The 19,409-nt window shown below is 33.3% G+C and overlaps 1 long non-coding RNA gene across 1 annotated transcript in view; it reads right to left on the bottom strand.

Annotated features, from left to right (window-relative positions):
- Nucleotides 1-1,969: 1,969 nt before the first annotated feature.
- The window catches only part of LOC103875946, a 30,397-nt gene continuing 12,957 nt past the window's right edge, over nt 1,970-19,409 (bottom strand). The window contains exon 2 of the long non-coding RNA XR_002515763.2: nt 1,970-3,218. This is a non-coding gene — a long non-coding RNA (uncharacterized LOC103875946). The remainder of the gene's footprint in view (nt 3,219-19,409) is intronic.

Here is a 19,409-nt window from a genome sequence, read left to right as displayed (position 1 = left end):
CATAGCAGTACTTCTTTATGTAGTCAACAAACCCATCAAATACTATTTTCTTTTGCAAATGGTCCTCTCTGCCTCCAAGCCCAGCCAACATCTTCTTTGAGGTCCTCACAGTCCTGTCTTGCTACTATGAATCGTATCATCGTACCATCACAGCATCACATCTAACTCAATTGAGGAAACTCAGGTGAATGACTGACTTTTTAAGGAGACCAGACTATTATTCTGAACCAAAAATAACATAGCTTAAACAGAATTAAATCATTTAACACAAAAATCATGTATTAAATAGTAACAGATTTCTTCACACATTGACTATATGCTGGATTTTCTACTTTATTAAAAAAAAATCCAAAAATTAGTCTCCAAAGCATTAGGTTTTGGGGTCATGAAGAGGGAACTGGATTAAACATTAGCTACAACTCATACCTTTGTATATATTTAAAAGATAATAAAAGATGACCTCCCTACCAGGAGAAAACAAGAAGAAATAAGATCCAGGCAATGGTCACTGTGAGATACGCTGAAGAAAAGTGATTTATTTCAAAATCCAACTCAAAGATATGAGATTACTTAGTGTGATGTTCTCCAGGTTCATCCATGTTGTTGCATATAACATAATTTCCTTTTTTAAGGCCCCATGATATTCCATTGCATGCACGTACCACATTTTGTTTATCTCTTCATCCATTCATGGATATTTAGGTTGTTTCCATACTTGGGGTATTATGAATAATGCTACAGTAAACATAGGAGTGCAGATATATCTTCAAGATCCTAATTTCAATTCTTTTGGATATACACCCAGAAGTGGGATTGCTCGATCATATGTTAGTTTTATTTTTAGTCTTCTGAGAAACTTTCATACTATTTTTGACACTAGCTGTACCAATTTACATTCCCACCAACAGTGCACAGGGATTCCAATTTCTTAACATCCTTGCCAATACTTGTTATCTTTCATTTTGTTTTGTTAATAATACCCATCTTAACAGGTGTGAGGTGATAACTCATTCTGCCAAGTGAAATAACTCTGGTCATAGAAAGACAAATTTTGCATGCTTCCACTTATATGAGGTATCTAAAATAGTCACATTCATAGAAACATACAGTAGAATAATGGTTGCCAGGGAGTGGGAGTGGGGGGTGGGAAGGATAAAATGAGGGTTTGCTGTTTGACAGGCATAAAAGTTCAATGAGTAAGATAAATAGGTTGTAGAGATCTGCTATACAGCATTATGCCTATACTTAACAATATTGTATTGGGCACTTAATTTTTAAAAAAGGTAGATCTCAAGTTAAGTGTTCTTCTCATAATAAAAAAAGAAAAAGAAACAAAACAATCCCACAATTACAGGGTCAGTTTTTTTTTCTTTTTTTTTCCAGTTTGGAAATAATGTGTCTCTGCTTATAGAAGAATCCTACATGTAAACAAAATTATTCATCAAACAGTTTAATAATTTTATATCTGCTTAGATAGTATCCAGCAGTGTGTGACACATATACATATATCCTGTTTTATGTCTTGAATTCAGTTTAGAATGTGTTGGAAGTGAGGTATAAAATCAGATCCAGGAATGAGGTGATGGTGAAGATTAAATTTTCCTTATAGACACACCAAAAAACTATGAGAATTGGCTCATTTGTGCAGCCTAAGTCTTCAAACACCTTCGCTGAGATATGATGAGAAATATGTCTTATTTCCTACAGCAGCATGATTTGAATTAATTCTTTCCTACTGCTGTTTCTCCTGCAAGAAAGTGCAATACATTTGACCCAACTGCACAAACACAGGAAACTCAGGGGCTCTTTATGAGGCTCTTTGTTCTATAAAGAAGCACCAATAAAAATCAAAGTGAATTTTAGAAGTATCATGTGAAAAGTTGGCCACATGTTGAAAGGTATTCGTATTTTTGTAATTCAGAACCCTCTCATCTAAACGAAAAAAAGAATTGAGAGCCAGAAACTTAGATTTCCATCTATGTCTCTTTATTACCGGGAGTCCTGTGTGATTCTCTACATTTTAGTGCCTTGTAAGGTAAGTATGCTGACCAATATAAACATCCTGCTCCTTTGTACAGGTTCTCATTGACCATACTTCATGCCTCTTCTAATCTGGTCTGGTAACTACATAAAAGTTGAAAAAAGATACACTAAACAACCATATTTAATTAATCTATCACAGGTTCAGGGAAGATATAGTTACAGGTATTAGGTAGTTCTTTTTTTCTGCGCATTTTGTATTACAAAGAAACTAACATTGCACAGAGAATAAAAAAGAGTTAGGACAATGTATTTGATGGGGTCAGTGGTTCAAATGGGCCTGCCACAGAGGAGGAAAAAAAAAAAGATTATTTACAGCATGATTTTTTCCTCGAAGTTCTTTCCAACTTCTTACGAAGCATGACAACACTTTGCTAATCTGCTTTCCTGACTGTGATCTCAGATTTTAAGTCATACGCACAAAAAAATTCTCTCTACTGTTCTCAGGCTTGAGAAAAAGACTCTGTTGTAGATATACTAGAGGAATTTGACATTTTGACGGAGATCAGAATAAGACTATACATTCCTTATGAAAGAGCAGTGTGAGAAAATGGATTCATGAGCTCATATGAAGAAACAATTATTCACAATCTGACAAAAACTGGGCCTTCACAATCATCAAACTGGAAAATGGTATGAAAATAATTTACCAGTCAATCAGGCTTACCAAAGAAAATGCCTTTCATTGTTACAACTATTGCCCCACTAGATTTAACCAAAAATAAATTTTTGCTATGAATGCTGTTGATAAGGGGAAGAAAGCTTTTTCAATGTATGTAAGATTAGGCTTTTCCTTTTCTTTTAATTGCCTGGGAATCAACTATCATTTCATTGCTAGGTTCACTCCTGTAATTTATAGTCTAGAAGTACACCGGAGGTTTAATTCATGGAGCACTAAGCTAGCTTTGCCTGAGCGCTCCATCCCATTATTCAAATTCCTCACGATGTGGGAACTCACAGGACAGTTGTTTTCTTTTCATTTCCATAATTTCATGCCTACAAGTCCTCTTCATATTTCTTACATAACCTGATAAATTATAAATAATTTCAAAGTTACCTTATAATTTACCTCGCTCTTGCAAATGAAGAGTCTCTGAACATGCTGTGTGTTGGACTACTTGTAAAAGAATTTGAGGAGGGGCCAGCACTAGAGTTGCTTTAAAGCACCTGTGCCTTGTCTGGAATGATAGAAAAGCAAAATATAATATAAAATACTAACAAAAGGGAAAGAGGCGGAGACAGAACAAGTGAAATGTCTAAGAACTACTTTTCCTTTTTCTCTCAATGATTTTGGTTTTATAATTATTTTCCACATACCCACAAAACCTGTAAAATATTCACTCAGACAACTCATCACTCCTTTCAACAGCACAGTCCCCCACTTACCCCCACAGCCCCTGTACCATTCACGCTCACTTTCCTTCTGAGGTATATCCTGGATTGGAAAATTGTGACTGATTAATATCACCCTCAAGATTTTCAAGACATTTGCAAATTCAGTATTATTTTCCTTGAGAGCATGTCAGTAACTTCAGGATGTGACTGTGTACAAATAACCCCAAATTATTTCTTGATATATAAGATTATATTTCTAAATAACAGAAAAAATATTTCCTAGTCCCATTTTCTGTGGCGTTTCCTAACCATACAGAGTTTTCTGGTACTTTAGTTTAAAGTAGTAAAATTATTATATAGTACATTAATGTAAAATATAAAATGAGAGTTATATCATTAATTTAATGTAAGTCTGTGAATTAAATACATTAGTAACTGCAATTAATACTGCAAAATCCCAGCTGTTCAGTTGATATATGCCTCCCATTGATTATAGCTTGTATTATGTCAATAAAGAATAGAATTAATTTAGCAGAAAATCATTGGCAATTCATATGTCTATAGTAAAAAGAGGCTCAATTATACATAGTTTATATAATCCTGCATAAATAAAAGAAAAGAGTAATTTAGAATTCCTTTTTAGAACATATTTTTGTCTTTTCATACACAGGGAGGTGAATTCAATTGTTAATAAATATTTATTTTAAATACATGGTCATTAGAGGTTCCTATATAACTCATTATATAAGGGTTCTCCAGATAAATAGAATTTTTAGGAGAGATATATACAATAGAGCCAATAGGATTTGTATATAATATATATATTTTAATGAAGTTTCTAACCTATTATATATGCATATATATTTTACATACACATATATGTGTGTACATATATAGAGATTTATTATAAGGAATTGGCTTATATAATTATGGTGGATGAGAAATCTCAAGACATGCAATCAGCAAGTTGGAGACCCAGGGGTGATGACAGTATAGTTCCAATCTGAGTTCTAAGGCCTGAGAAGCAGGAGATTTGACAATATAAGTACCGGTTTGAGTTCAAGTTTGAAGGCAAAAGAAATCAAATGCCCCAGTTTAAAGAGAGTCAAGCAGAGAGAAGATAAATTTCCCCTTACTCAGCTTTTAAATTTTATTTAGGCCTTCAAGAGATTGGATGGGGCCCATGCACATAGGAGAGGGCAATCTGCTTTATTCAGTCTACCAATCCAAATGTTAAACTCTTTCAGAAACACCCTACAGATACACCAAAAAATACTGCTTTACCAACTATCTGGGTATCCTTTATCCCAATCAAATTAACACATACAATTATCCATGACACTCATTATCTTTAAAAGGGTACACGAACTATCAATTTATATCAAAGCTATTACAGACAACATTCTTTGAAATCAAGTTGACTCACTAACCAAAGTTAATGCTAACTCATCTTATTGTTGAAATAGTATATAAGCTAAAACTTTTTAAAAGTAAATTCAGGTATTTTGGTATCATAAAATCTGAACAATAAATGCTTTGGATTCAGAGACCTGGGTATAAATCCTAGTTATGTATTTTCAGGCACTTTCCTTTTAATCCTATGCATTTGTATTTTTCATCTGTCAAAGCACTATCAGTTGGTAAATTAGCAGCATAATCACAGTAGTAGTGTTTTGCACACTACTATGTCCAAAGTTGTGAAAACGTTGGACATCATCATGCAAATTAGAATTTAGATACCTTACAGTCAATCACAGAACCTTTAAGGTAGAAGTGACATTTAAAATGACATATATTAGATATAAGCTTTGCCTTTGGGGTCAAAGAGACCTGTGTATGACAGTCACTGTAGACTGGGTTTTTCAAAATTCACTTAAGTCCTTCAGTTTGCCTTTTTCTACTGCAGAGGCAAAAAAAGCTAAAAATGTTTCTCATCCCTTATATCTAGAACTCCAAATGGGATTTAGCTTCTTACATTCAGATGGACTTATGCAAGACTTGAAAAGAATTCAGACTGAGTTAATTGGGATAAAAGGTCAGGCATCCATTTTCACATAAGATCACAGCATAGGTAGGAGTTTGTAACATTATCAACAACTGCCAGGTTTGGCAAAGGAGTCTTCCTGAACTAGCAATGGCAACAACACTCTGGAACTGACCATTGTAGAAGTGGTTCCTTAATTCCACAAGCCAGACCCCCTCGTGGCAGAGTTCCAGCTGTCTTCTTTCCCAGGAAACACAGGATGAGAGAGTCTCTGTCTGCCCAAGATACGTCTAGAAAATCTGGACAAGAATTACAAAAGGACACATGGGAGCTACAGCCCAGCCAAGGCATCCTTTTATGACAGATAAAGAAACTAAGCTCCGAAAGGCTAGGGACCCACCCCTGGATCACATTTTCAAGATCCATCTAGAAAATCTGGACAAGAATTGCAAAAGGACACATGGGAGCTACAGCCCAGCCAAGGCATCCTTTTAAAACAGATAAAGAAACTAAGCTCAGAAAGGCTAGGGACCTGCCACTGGATCACATGTGAGAGAAATTCACATTCAGTGTGACTAGGCCGATATTCGGCCAGAAAGCACCAGTGCATCAATAATAGTTGTATTAGTCTATTTCCATGCTGCTGCTAAAGACAAACCCGAGACTGGGCAATTTACAAAAGAAAGAGGTTTAACGGACTCACAGTTCCACATGGCGGAGGGGGGCCTCACAATCATGGTGGAAGCCAAGGAGGAGCAAGTCACATCTTACATGAATAGTGGCAGGCAAAGAGAGAGCTTGTGCAGAGGAACCTTTCTTTATAAAACCATCAGATTTCATGAGACTCATTCACTATCATGAGAACAGTGCAGGAAAGACCTGCCCCATAATCCAATCACTTCTCACCAGGTTCCTCCTAGGAGATATGGGAATTGTGGGAGTTACATTTCAAGATGAGACTGGGGTGGGGACACAGCCAAACCATATCAGTAATTATTAAAATCTTGAAATATTTCTACATGGATGACAAATTGCTGTGGCCATTAGTCCCCTAGATGTCTATGGCTTTTCCCTTAGGGCCCAGTGGACTATCTCACCATGTAGAAACAAAAAGGCAATGCTTATTATAGCAGCAGGATGCTGGTGCTCTAGCTATTATCCTTTCAGATTGTATGCTGTGCACCATCTAATCGTTCAATATTTTTATTCTCCTCCCTTGGGTATGAATGCAGCAAGTGCTTTCTACCACACCAAGTTATTTCTTTACTTAATAAATGCTTTATTGAATTCAACAGAATACTTAGATTTTAAACTGAGATAACATGATTTTTATCTCTTTTTAGAACAATAAAACCACTACTGCTTGTAGAGGAGGGAGGCAGTACTAGAAGCTCAGCAAACTTCTTTTGTTAGGGGGAGCTCATCCAAAGATGTCAATTTAAAAAATTTAATTTTCGACAAGTGAGTAGCAGCATAATATTACTGGTGAGATGCTTAACCAACTGAAAAATGAATCTGAGGAGATAAAAAACCTCAATCTCTAGCACTAATAACAGATACAGAACATAGCCTTGCATATATAATATTTTATAATTTTCACATTTATAATTTATAACAGAAGCTATTTATCAATGATAAGCCAAGATAAAATAAGCCAAATAATCACTTGGCTATCCAGCAGTATGCAACTGGGTTATTTTACTTCCGGAAACACTAGATGCTTTGAGAATGTTCTTTTTTTATCACATTTATGCCTGTTGGCATCTGGGTTTGACAGGTGCATTTAGCAACAAACATTCAAAATCACTATCTTCCCATTATTGCTTGTTATCATAAATTACTCCCAAATTCTCCAAATGCAAAATCCCCATACTTTCCAGACTCTTGATCAATAATGAGTGAGTCATTACACAAATACTGCTGGGATAATCATCCTTTATCCGAGAAATGGAAGATAGATTTTCTGATCTTTCCTGGCATCTAATTCTGCTGTAAAATAAATGTGTCATAATTTATTTAAAGTTCAGGGAAAGGAGAAAGCCCAAGAGTTCCTGAAGTCTAGTGTACTTACTTCATTTAAAATGGACAGATACCTCCTGCTGCTGAATTTAAAAAATCAAAATAAACATAATAGCATAATAGATAAAACTTGCAGAAACTACAAGATTCTCAAAACAAAAGACATCTCAAAACAAAAGTCCCCATCTGTAGGACTTATAATTTTGCTGAAATGATGTTTAAAGAGTCAAAAGAAAAATGTTTTAAAAATATTCAAATAGTTGAAAAATAATGCTTGATATTTAGGTAAGCATAGTAATATGAAAGCACATATTTGTTTCACTGTGCTTTAAAACTCCATGAAAATAAATATATACTTAAATATAAATAATTTTTAAAGTGGGATACCACTTTACATAATCAAAAACAATGTGAGAGGAGAAAACAGAAAAAGAAAGATTACAATAAAATTTTGAATATTGAAATAGTAATTGACAGCAGGGTGACCAAAGCTGAAACTAAGTACTTGTATTTTTCATTCACCAAATACTCACTGAGCACCTAGTATGTGCCAGGCACTGTTCTAGAGAGAAGCAAGAGAACAGTGAACAAAAGACAAAAACGGTGTCCTCATGGAGCTTAAATAGAAGAATCCAATCAGAAGAAAGTTAGTTTGTGTCATAGAGAAGCTGAAAACAAATTAAAGGCATACAGTAACTCCGAAAGTGTTAAGTGAGGAAAGGTGCTAAAAATAAAAGGGAGAAAGTAAAAGTCCATTTAAGGGGAAATCAGACTGGTACATCCCTTCTCCTACCCTGCACACTCAAGTGACTGCTCCTTCTTCACTTGAGAACAATGTAATTTGCTCTCTGAAGAAACTGAACAAAACAAAGTGGAGGGGAGAAATGAGACTCCCTATTGAAAGCAGAGGAATTAAATGATCACACATTAAACTGTGACACTCGCAGTTATGAATGAATTGTGTCCCCACTCCCCAAACCTATATGTTGAAATCCTAACCCCCATTGTGATGAGGCCTCTGTGAGGTGATTTTCAATAAGGTCATGAGGGTGGGGCCCCATGATGGAACTGGTGTCCTCATAAGAAGAGACATCTCTTAATGAGAGATCGCTCATTTTCTCTCTGCACAGCCACAGTGAGAGGTCATGTGGTTATACCATGGGATAAACAGCCATCTACAAAGATAAGAGTCTTTGCCAGAATTCCAGCATGTTGGCACCTGGATTTCAGACTTCCAGCCTCCATAACTGAGAAAAGAGATGCTTGTTGTTTAAGCCACCCAGTCTATGCTATTTTGTTATGGCAGCCCTAGGAGACTAAGATACTCACCCTCCCCCTAGCTGTCTTTCTCTGATTGAACAGACAGACCACAGAAGTTGTGCTTCTTTTGAGAAGCTGAGTGCATTTCAAGACATTGAGGATGTGAGGGAACTTCCTATGAAATAGTTATGTATGCACCAACATGCACTATCTATATACTTGGATTTCAATCAATTGTAATGTCTTCTTAAATGTGAAGGGACAGTAGAGAAACAATGTGCTTTCAGAGAAAGACTCTCTCATAAAGATATTTTTTAAAAGCAGAAGAAAAAGAGAAAAAAATTGAGAAAAACAGAAATACTAAAAGACACAATCAGTGTTGTCTTACCAGAAATGAGAGAAGATACTGTATCTTTTAAGAAAAGAACAAATGCTTGAAACATATTTAAAGAATAAGGAAAAACACTTAGACATTAAAGATACAATTGTACAAATATAAAATTCAGAGAAAGTGGAGAAACAAAGAAAGTACTTAAACCTCTTAGGAGGCTGAACAAGAAGGTAGAAAGAATTACAGAATCAGTTTAGGAGTTGTGACTTCTCATTAAGAAGTGCAGAACAGACCAGTAGAAACGATGAAAAACCATTGAAATAAAATAAAATAAACTTTGCATAATTGAAAAATTGAGTTTCCAGATTGCAAAGGATCACCAAATGTCTATTACAATGAAAAATAAAAGAAGCACAACCAATTATACCATATCAGGGATAAATTTCAGATAAAAAGACACCCTAAAAACTTTTAAAGATGAAAAAAATGTCACAGGCATTCAGAAATCAGAATACCAATCAGAAGTCAGAATGGCAAGAGATTCTCAAAGAAAAATTTGAAACTAGAAAATAATGTGTAGTGTTTTCAAATTATGTGGGAAAAAACTATTTCTAAACTAATATGGTATGCCCATCCTTCAATATCAAGATATTGGGGCATAGATATTTTTGGACATGTAAAAATCTCTAAAAATTTACCTGCTGCATCATCTCCCTGTAAACTACTTGAAGAGTACTCTACCAAAATGAACATATCATTTAGGATATGATAAAAAAAAAACTCAGAAATATTCTACGTGATATAGAATAGAGGATTCACTGTAAATATTAGCACATAACATTTTAGGAACTGTTGAGGTAATCTCTGAGGCATCTAATGTTGAGCCTGAAGTTGCTATAAGCTAACCAGACCAGGAGCTGGGAAGGAAAGCTGATGTGGAAAAGAAGGAGGACAATGGAGCCAATGAGGATAAATTGGAAGCCATGAGGACAGCTGGAACCTATGAAGACAAACGAGCCTGCAAAGAGAAACCAGAACCCACATCTGTCACTTAGCACCTCCAGCTTCTAAGCCTTAGATGACCTGGAGGAGAAGTTGGTGTGTTTTTCTCTGGAACTCCATTCGTACTGGCCCAGAACTCAGAGATGTTGAAGGAGAAGCCTGGGAGGAGAATTTGTGACACCAGGCATTGTTCCATGCCACTTAGATGAGCCAGCATCGGCAACAATATGAAAAGACTCCACAGTGCCTGGTGTCTTACACTAATTCTCTCAAACTAAGAAATATGGCTCCTGTTTCACTACCATCCTCCAAATGTTCACCAAAATGTCCCATGAAGTCAATGCTAACTTTGAACCACATTGGGAGGAGCATTCTGGGAAATGTAGCTCCAGTTTGTCTAATTCAACACAATACAAAATCACCATCAAGAAAGACTTAGAATTCAGGAAATAGGGAATCCAAGTAAGGAGAAAACGAAGAGTACTCTGAGAATGATAATGAAAGCAAGTACAAGAAAAAACTCAACCAACCAAAATGCCTGGAAAGAAATCAATCCAATTGGAGCAAGAGGACAGAGTGCTCTAAGAAATATGAATTCAAAAAAAAAATGTGAACTAATAGACTAACTGGGGTATTTAATTATAATTAGAGGTGTTTTTTAGTTCCTGCTGGAGAGTAATTAAAACTACAGAAAAAAAAGAATAGCTGTACAAAAAACAAAGAGTAATCAAAATATGCTACACTGCTCAGTTGATAATGATATTTGCATCATTATAATCATCTCTACATTGAACAGTGATTTAACAAAAATGAAGACAAAATACATAGAGACAGGAGGAAAGGTAGTATGAGAAAACTAAAACAACCTCAGTCATAGTGGGAAGTCAGAACAGAATGTGAGGTTATTTTAACCATTAATAATAGAATTTATTTTTAGAACAGTTTTAGATTTACAGAAATATTGAGTGTATAGTACAGAGAGTTTTCAAGTAACCTCCATATACGTAGTTTTTCTTATTATCTTGCATTAGTGTAGTACATTTGTTACATTAATGAACTGAAGGTGATATATAATTATTAACCGAAGTCATAGTTTACATTAAGGCTTACACTTTGCATTGAATAGCTCTATGGATGAGGAAAGGGGCTAAAATGCATAATTTTATGCATTCACCTTTAAAATATCATGGAGAACAGTTTTACTGCCTTAAAACTTTCCTTCATTTCAATTATTTGTTCTTCTCTCCACTCTCTAAAGCCTGGAAACGACTTATCATTTTATCGTCTCTATATTTCTGTTTTTTTCAGAGGGTCATAGAGTTGGACTTATACAGCATGTAGCCCTTTCAGATTGACTTCATTCACTTAGTAATATTCATGTAACATTGCTCTATGTGTTTTCATGGCTTAATAGATCATTCCTTTTCATCACTGATCATTTTATTCTATGCATGTACCACAATTTGTTCATCTACTACTGAATGATGTCTTGGTTGTTTCTAGCTGTTGGTGATTATGAATAAACTTGCTATAAACATTTATGTGCAGGTTCTTGTGTGGATTTAAGTTTTCAACTTATTTAGATAAACATTTAAAAGAGCAATTGCTGTATAATATGGTAAGATTATGTTTAACCTTGTATGGAACTAACAATGTGACTGTACCATTTTATATTCTTACCAGCAATGAATGAAAACACCTGTTGCTTTGCATCCTTACCAGTATATGATATTGTCATATTTCAGATTTTAATCTTTCTAACAGATGTGTAGTGGTATATAGTTGTTGTTTAATTTTCAATTCCCTTATGACATACAATTTTTAACAGTTTTACATGTATATTTGCTATTTGTATATCTTCTTTGGTGAGGTGTCTGTTCAGAACTTTCTCCCGTTTTAAATTGGATCATTTTCTTATTTTTGAGTTTTAAGTGTTCTTTGTGTATTTTAAGTGCAAGTTCTTTATCAGATATGTATTTTATGCATATTTTCCCATTCTGTGGCTTGTATTTTAATTCTCTTAATAATGTATTTGCAGAATTTTTTTAATTTGAACAAATTTTACTTTTATAGTGTGCTTAAGAAGTTGTATCCAAAAACACAGGGTCACCTATATTTTCCCCTATTATCGAAGTTTTATATTTTGTGGTTTTTGTTTAGTTCTATGATCTATTTTGAGCTAATTTTTGTGAACTGTGTAAAGTCTGTGTCTGGATTTTTTTTTTTTTCCAAGTAGATATCCAGTTGTTCCAGCATCACTTGTTGAAAAGATTATCTTTTCTACAGTGAATTGCATTTGTTCCTTTGTCCAAGATCAGTTGACTATATTTGTGTGGGTCTATTTCTAGGCTCTCTATTCTGTTCTGTTGGTTTATGTGTTTATTCTTCCATAACATGCTGTCTTGACTATTGTAGCTATATAGTAAATCTTCAATTTGAATAGTGTAATATTCTTCTTTGCTCTCTTCTTGTGTGTTATGTTGCCTATTCTGAGTCTTTTTGTATTTTAATATAAACTTTATTGTCAATTTGTTGATATCCAGAAAATAACTTGCTTGGATTTTGATGGGAGTTGCAGTGAATGTGGAAAATAAGTTGAGAAGAATTGACATCTTAGCAATATAGAGTCTTTTCTGTCCCTATACATAGAATATTTATTTAGATCTTCTTTGATCTCCTTCATCAGACTTTTCTAGTTTTATTTGTATAGATCTGGTACATATTTTATTTGATTTATACTTACATAGTTTATGTAAACAATTGACTTTTTAATATTAACTTTTTATCCTACACCCTTGCTATAGCAGCTTATTAGTTCCAGGAACTTTTTGTCAGCTCTGGGATTTTCTTCATATAAATCATGCAAAATATGCAGTCATGTCATATCAAACAAATATAGTTCTATTTATGCCTTCCTGATATGTACACCTTTTATTTCTTTTTCTTGTCTTATTGCATTGGCCAGGACTTCCAGTACAATGTTGAAAATGAATGGTGAGATGCAGTATTCTTGTCTTTTTTTTATTTTAAGAGTAAAGCAATCCTATTAATAGTAGGCAGTCAGAACATAATACATAACATTTTTAAAAGCAATAAATTGACATCTAAGTGAGTTATTTTAAAATCTAGAGTTTAAAATCAAATAAAACTAAAGGAATTTAATAGTTTGTCTCTGTATCATGGAATGAAAGAGTTAACAAGAGGTGACAAAAGAATCTGCTATTTATCACTGTCTTTTATTAGTATTTGATTTTTTAAATATATTACTATTAATCATATTTTAATATTTTTATTCATAATATAAATAACGATAAATTATAAAAATGGTAATATTTTGAGGATAACTAGGACAAGTTATGTAAATCAATTAACATTGTTTCTAGCACATAGAAATTAACCATTGAATGTTGTTCTTCACATAACTCTTATTGTTGTTCACATAACTCTCTAAAAAGAAAAAGATGGGGATATTTTGAAAAGTAATTATATTACTATTACTTTCAAAGGGAATAATAGCTAGAAGGGCAAAACATAGTAAGTTGAGATACAAAGGTGAATTTCAAAGTAATGATAGCAAGCAGTTAATGGTTGCTTAGTAGATTTATGCAAATTTACAAAAGACTCATTTATATGACTTGGTCATGAGAACCTAACTTTATTGAAATAGGTGGACATTAGCTCTGAAAAGATGGAGGAGAAAAAAGAAAAAAGATAGAATTCAAAGAATATATGGAGAGTACGTTCTTATGGTAGTCACTATGAACACATTTTTTTAGTCCTTCCCAGTTAGTATTTGATTAGATGTCATTTCTTTAGAGTTAAAAAATGAATTAATGTCTTTTTCCTTTTTTCAATTTCTCTTTTTGAATATCAAATCAATGTAAAGTCAAAACGTTAACCATATAAAGCCAACATAACTTACCAAACATCTTTTTCTCACCCAAAACTGCATTTTTTGGGGGATGAGAGAAAGAAAGGCCAAAGTTCTTTCTTCCAAGAGAAAGTAATATGTTCTTTGTACTCTACATGTCAATCACAAAACACATTTTTTTTCTCATTTCAATTATAAGAATTGAATTTGAGGACTTCTTCTTATAAAACTGAGGCGATCTAGACACTCTGAAAGACCATCTTGCTCAAGATAATTAGGCTTTTGATAAAAAAAAAAGTTTTAATGCACTTTGGTTATAAAGCAATTAATAGAAAATTTTTATCACCTCTCAAATTCCTCATCTTAAACACCATCAACCTTTTATGTCTCTCCTAACACCTTTGAGAAAAAAAGATAGCTGAAACAAGGACAGAGAGGAGTGAAAAGCAAGCCATCAAAAGGTAGGCCTTCTCTAAAAAAAAAAAAAAAAAAAAAAAAAAAGATAATATCAGACTTTGAGTTTCTTTTCTATGCTACATAACAAATTATCACAAACCTAACGACTTAAAGCAAAATATGTTTATGATCTCAGAGTTTCTATTATTTAGGAGTCTTAGTTTAGCTAGGTCCTCTGCATGACAGCAATCAAGCGGTAAACAAAACTGGATTCTTATCTAGAAGCTTGACTGGGAAAGGTTTGTTTCCAAGCTCACTAATGTTGAACGAATTTATTTTTTTACACCTATAAGATTCATGGAAGCTTCTTTCTTCAAAGCCAGCAAGGTCAAAACTTTAGATCTAGTCTGATAGAAAGATATAGTCTCATACAATGAAACACAATGATAAAAATACCTTCCAGTTACCCTTGCCACATCCTAGTAGTTGGAATCAAGTTGCAGGTCCTACACATTCTCATCGAGAGGGGATTATATAAGTTCTTTAAAACCAGGAGGTGAGAATTATGGTGAGAATTATAGTAGCCATCTTAAAGTCTGTCTATAACAAGACTAACATATAGACCAAAACTAAGGACAATGAGATGAAAGAGAGTGGAACTTCAGATTGCTTTGTTTAGGCAACACCTTGAAGGGGCCTAAAGAGGTTACTCACTGTTTATAGCACCATCTGGCTTCTTGCAAAAGATAAGCGAGTCTTTCAGATATTTACCTACATAAAACTCCTGTTTTCATGTTATTTCCAAATAAATTTCATTTCTTTTTTTTTCTTGTGAGACAGAGTCTTGCTGTTTCACCCAGGCTAGCATGCAGTGGTAAAATCGCTACTCACTGTTGCCTTGACCTCATGAGCTAAAGCCATCCTCCTGCCTCAGTCTCCCAAGTAGCTGGAACTGCAGGCATGTACCACTGTGCCCAGCTAATATATATATATAAATATATATTCTATATAAATAATAGATATTATATATAAATAATATATATTTATAATTCTACATAAATAATATGTATTATAAATATATATTTTTTATATATACACACACACATAGAGAGAGAGAGAGAGTCTCACTTTGTTGCATAGGCTGGTCTCAAGCTCCAGGCCTTGAGCAATCCTCCTACCTCAGTCTCCTAAAGTTCTGGGATTACAGGCATGAGCTGCCACACCCAGCCTCCAAATATATTTCAAATCAACATATATTTCAAACCAGCTTGTATTTGAAAGTCATCTCTAGATAATAGCATTCTCTATTTAGGTTTCTAGGCTTAGTAATACTAAGACCAAAAAAATTTAAATTTATTATTTAAAAAATCTAACACACAAGGAATAAAAATAAATGAGAGTCTGAAAAAGTAACAAACAGTAGCATTATGGACGCAAGGCATTCAGATATTACAATTATCAGAAATTGTTTATAAGCTATGAATTCAATGTCTGAAAAGTTAAAAATGAGATTTCATTTTAAAAATATTCGAAATGACATAAAAAATAAACCAAATTTTAAAAATAAGAAAGTAAATGTTTCAAAGATAAATGAAATTGTTGAAATCAGAGTTAATGAACAAGTTAAAAAGCAGATTAGAAACTGTTGAAGAGGTAATTAGTACATTGGAAGACAGAAAGAATAAACACAGACTCCTACATAAAGAGAAGATGAAAATGTCAAAGAATAGCTTAAATGATATAGAAAACAGAATGAAAATTTTTAAATACATTTTACCAGAGTCTCAAGAAAAAAAGATAGATCATATAAGGGATAAGTGAATTTGAATAAATAATGGCTGAAGTTTTCCAGAACTAAGAAATACCAATCTACTTTTAAGAGACCAAATTAATTCCAAATAGAATAAACAAAAAGAAATTCATACTACCATCTACTGTCATTAAATCTTAGAATATCAAGCTGATTTTCAAATGTATGTGGATGAGAAAAAGTCTGTGAGTTGTTAAGATATTGTTCAAGATGAAGTATAAAGAGGAGCTACTTGCTTTGCTAGATATCATCTTATTACAATGCTATTGTAAATGATATAGAGATTTAGTGGTGCAGGAATAAATAAAATAACCTGTGGAACAGGAAAAGGAAAAAAAAACAGAGCCACAAATAGGGCCACATATATATGCAAACTCAGGATATTACAAAAATTCCCTTGAAGATTATGAAGGAAAGAAGAAAAATTTAATACAATTCATTTGTACATATGGATAAAATCAAATCAGATTTCTACCACACACTGTAGACAAAAAAACATGCAAGATAGATAAATTCTTAAATGTAAGAGGCAAAACTTTAAAATTTTGATAGAAATTATGAGAGAACAAATTTTGAATTTGGGTTAAGGAATTTTTTTAAATGCTAACCATTAGAGATAAGATTGATAAATTTGTAATAAAATTAAGAAATTCTATTTATAAAAAGGCACTGTGATGAAAGTGAAAATCAACCCATTGTGAGAGACAGTATCTGTAACATACATAGTCAACAATGGATTAGCATCCAAAGAATAAATAACTTCTACAACTCAATAAGCAGAATAAAATAACACAAGGAAAAATTGGCATAAAAACCAAGAGTAGGAATATCACAAAATAAGAAGCATGAAGAGTCAATACAAATAAAAATATATTGTCATATAATTACAGAATTGTAAATTAATACCACAGTGGATCAGCTGGTTGAAATATAATTTGACATAACTGCATTGGAAACAATTTGGTCCCATCTTACATAGATGAACATTTCAAAGTTCCCATAACCCATCCATTTTACTTCAAGGGATGATCTTGGGGAAATCCTTACATGTACACACTACTAGGCATGTACAACAATGGTTATAATAACATCATTCATAATAAAAAGAAATATTTGAATGGAAGCAATACAAATATCCATCAACAAGAAAATGAATAAATCCTGATGAGGAATATTACGTGATATGTAAGATGACATTTAGAAGTATAATGTTGAGCTAAAAAGTCAGTCACAAAAGAGGACATTAAGATTATTATTTCATTTTTGTAATGCTCAAAAGCAAGCAAAGCCATACAATAGATTGCTTAGTGACATATGTATGCCACTAACAACAATGACGATAATAATAGTTAACAATTAAAACTTACACACTGCCTACTATTTATAAGACCTCCTTTTGTATGCTACAAATGTATTAAACAATACAATTCTTATATGAGGAAAATATAATGATCATCAAAATACTAATTTAGAAACTGAGGCAAAGAGGATTAAAAAAATGCTTATTGCAAACAGTCTGGCTCAGACTGCCTTCTTAACCATTATGGTACACTACATAGAAATTATAATTGGGAGGCATGTGTTAAGGCAGGGAGTTAGGATGAAAAGGAGCACACAGATTGATGCAAAGGCACTGGTAACATTTAAGCTTTTAGGTTCAGTGGTGAGTTACAGGTGTGCATTTTGATATTTTCTACACACACACACACATATATATGTAATACATGTCATTTTGTGTTTTCAAGTTGTATAAAAATATTTTTGAAAGAATACAATGTAATGATAATTAGGTTGTCTCACATCAATGGCTACTTCCAACAGCAAGATTAGATCTACTTTTCTCTACTATTCTACTTAATGATGAGTCTCCTGTAAGTATCACTAGTTGGTTATTTTCCTCCATAGTAGCATTGTCCAAAATATTTTTTATGGATTCATTGTCTTATTAGCTACAATAACCCTATGCTTTAGATATTTTTATTCTCAATTTATTGTTGAAAAAAGTTAAAGCACAGAAAGAGGTTAAATATAACAACATGATGAAGGTGACACAGCTAGAAAGTGCCCTAATCAGAATTTTAACAATTCTGACAAACTTCTTGTCTTTGTGAAGCACAAGTTAGTTTCATCCACTTAAAGCAGAAAAAGAAAGTAAATTAACTATAAAATAGACTCTCTTAAATTCACATACATTATTTTTTGCTAGTATTAATTCCTTATGCCAGTAGTTTCTAAGCATTAATTTATTTACCCTTTGTTCATAATAAATGTTTACTGAAGCCTAATATATAAGACTGATAGGCAAAACTCCTTTGGTTAGAACAAAAATAAAGATTCACCTGCAAAGACTTTCCCAGGATTTCTACTAAACATATTTAGAAAATTTACAATATTTTATTGGATAATTGAAAGATGTCAGTGATAGACTGAATTATTGTATCCATTCTCCTCTCTCTCTTTCCTGTGGAAATGTAACCCAGACAGTTGCCAGGATGCTTAGACGTGTCTCCCTTTAAAACAGGCAAAGTATATTTTCTCTCCTTGTTGCTGTCAACATTAGCCATGTGACTTGCTTTGGCCAGCGGAACAGTAGCAAATGTGACATGAGCCCTTTAAGTGCTGTTTTGTAATTTGGCTTGAATTTTTGTGCTTCCACCATTACAGTTAGAAGAGCACGCTCTTAATAGTGCTTGTTCTACAATGGGATATGTGGAGTAAAGTCCAACCTGAACTGCAGATAAGCCCTCAGCTGAATCCAATCAAGTTCAATCAAGATCGGAAAAACTTCAGCTGACCTACAGGTATTTTCACAAAGAATAAAAATGGTTATGGCAAACCACTGGTATTGGGGATTGTCTGTCATGCAGCATTATTGCAGTAAACATTGTCTAATACAATAACTGTGTTACAATTCAGAAAACATTTATTAAAATAACAAAGCTTGGAAGTCCAAAATATACCAAGTTCCTCAGAGTTTAAAACACTTCCATGAGACACATTACCACATAGTGAAAGAAGCATGTCTTGGCTTCCAGTGTCTCACAGATTTGATTTGTAGAGAGAAATCTGAAATTACTAAATATCTGGGCCTCAGTATTCACAACCAACAAATAAAATATTTGTCTGGATTAGAAATTATATATAGAAAGAGTTTAGAGCATGTACACATTTTACAAATGGTAGTTTTTATTTATTACTATGCATTCTATTAAGCAAGTTAGTGGAAACCCAAGAACTGTTACAGAAAAAAAAGCACCCTGAGAGCAGAGATATATTATATTTTCCTTTATTTTATTTTCCCATTTCTTATCTCAAAGAAAAGAAAGTGGCAAACTCACTATGTCTATGGCATATGTACAAA

Source organism: Papio anubis, chromosome 9 (genome assembly GCF_008728515.1).
Source record: "Papio anubis isolate 15944 chromosome 9, Panubis1.0, whole genome shotgun sequence".
Taxonomy (NCBI): Eukaryota; Metazoa; Chordata; class Mammalia; order Primates; family Cercopithecidae; genus Papio; species Papio anubis.
Note: the sequence above shows the minus strand (reverse complement) of the source record. Positions and strands in the feature narration are given on the sequence as shown.